Below are 2,363 nucleotides of genomic sequence, written 5' to 3' on the forward strand. Positions count from 1 at the left end.
ACACAGTCCATATACTTTAAAATACATGTGCCCATGTACCAGCTCTGTGTCTTGTGCATCCCCATCCGCATAGTAAGAGATGGATCCTGGTGACAGAACAGGGAACAGACGGAAGGATGCCCGAGCTTGGAGTGATGAGATGTTCTGTTTACTCTTCAGGAAAAAAATATCTTTTAAATGGTTTAATTTTCTTTCCATTTCAAATGGAGTAAATCAGTTCAGCCCTTTGCTATACCTCTACAACTTTAAGTAAGGTCCATTTGGTCGTCTCCTATTGATTTAGACCAGATTAGACTTTAGCCCGGTATATTTTGAGCATATTGATTATAGATATGGAGGATACAGCAGCAGTACCATCTGCCCGTCCCGTGGCGTGGGGATTTTTAGCCCCGGTAATCCAAAACGCATCAGAGCTGCCGGCAGCTGCGGGGTTATCAGCGTGACCCTCGTTGGCAGTGCTTCACCTGCAGAGCTCAGCTCGCCTGCAGCACCCCAAAACCCTGTCCATCTGGGACCTGGCGCCTTTTTCTGCCTTTTGGCTGGCCGAGGGCATCCCTTCAGCGCCAGGCAGCCCAAGGCAGGTGCCAGCGGCTGACCGGGCCCAGCACCTCCTTGGGTGGGCTTGTGTGGGGGAGAGGATTTGTTTTCTTTCTTTTTAGCCCGTTTAAGTCTTTATTATTATTATAATGACAATTTTACTTCCCTCCTCTCCCGGAGCTTTCACGTTGCGGCCGAGGAGGCATCTCACCGGGGCGCGGCGGGCGGGCCGGGCCGCTGCCCGGGGTGGGTGGGTGGGTGGGTGACCGGGCCGGGCCGGGCCAGGCCCCGGCGGCTGCTGCCCCCCGACGGCGGCCGCCGGAAAATGGCGTCGGGTGGCGGCCCTGCCCCCGGCCGGGCGCGCCGCCCCTGCATGGTGCCTTCATCCTCTGCGCTGGCCTGCGAGGTGGCCGGCCCGCTCTGCTTCTCCGTGTCCCCCACGCCCCCGCGGGAAGGGGGCTTTTCTTGCTGTCAGATCGAGTTGTTTAAAAATTGAGAGGCCAGTCCAGTCCTCGGGCATCATGTTTTGCTGTGTCAGCCCCCACGCCGGCCTGGGTGGGATGGGGGAGAGCGGGGCATGTGGGAAAAAGGGGCTCCCGCCTTGGCCATTCAGGAGGAGAGTCCATCCCTGTTGAGAGGGGCTTTGCCAGCAGACAGGGAGCCAGGACCACACGTGTGGGGCCCGGGCGGATGCAGGACAGGGCCGCCTTGGCTCCGGCGGCACCTCCGTGCTCTGGGATGACCCTTGCTCGGGCCAGACACTGACCCGAAACCATGGGTTTCGAGCCGCCTCGAGAAGGGCCTGCTCCCAGGGTGACCCGCCACTGCTCGCGCCTCGGGTGCCAGCAGGAGATAACAGCGTTTTATTTGGATGGCTTTGGCCTCCCCGGCTCCTGCTGCTCTCTCGCAAGCATGGCCGCGGCCCCTCCGGCACGCAGCGGGAGCTGCCGGATGTTTACCCGGGTGCCATTGCCATGTGCTGGGTGAGGACAGCGGTGTCCCCGGCTGGAGGCTGCAGCCCGAGCTGGCTGGGCAGCTACCTGCCTCGGGGAGCAGAGGAGGGAGCGCCTTCACCTGTAAAACGGAGGGGAAACAGTGAGATGTGCGTGCTTGCCTCCCCATACAGAGTGCTCGCTGCGTGATTCGAAGCCCGCCACTTCTCTTTGTGCCTCAGTTTCTCCATCTGTGAAACGAGGGTGGTGATTAACAACCTGCTTAATGTTCCTCTGAGGCTGAATTCCTTGTGTTTTCAAAGCGCTCGGAGGTCCTGGATGGAGGGAGACATTGAGAGCTCGCATGCACTGTGCTCATAGCCTGTTGTTTCGGGCTCCGAAGCTTCATGCTTTACTTAGATGACCTCTGCATCTCAAAATTACTTCTGTGCTTTTCCCTACAAAACAAGTCTCTGCGCTGATTCATTTTGAACTGGAAACTTGCATATTTGTTTGCTTTTCAGACAATTCTATTACATTTCTGTATAACTCTCTATTCAGAATGCTACAGCCTTGGTTAATATTTGTCAAATGGAGCTCCGACTGTCTAAACCACTGGGATGAGTTTCATTTTATATGTCATCAGTAGGGGCAGAATGAGGAGCTTCGTGCTTGGCCTATTTGCTGTAACACAGTCTCAGGGCCATTGCATCAGAGTCAAAACAAGGAGCAGCTTGTTTCCAAACAAGAAGCATGGAGGAAAGTCTTCTCTGCCTCCTTCCCTGTAAGGGAAAAGAGAGGAGAGAGGGGGTGGTGGGGGGGAAGAAAGTTATCTTTAACAGATTCTAAAAATGCCTTTTCCCAAATATGCAGTCAGTCCCTTCAAAGGTCTCT

The sequence above is a fragment of the Pelecanus crispus genome, chromosome 1 (genome assembly GCF_030463565.1).
Source record: "Pelecanus crispus isolate bPelCri1 chromosome 1, bPelCri1.pri, whole genome shotgun sequence".
Lineage (NCBI taxonomy): Eukaryota > Metazoa > Chordata > Aves > Pelecaniformes > Pelecanidae > Pelecanus > Pelecanus crispus.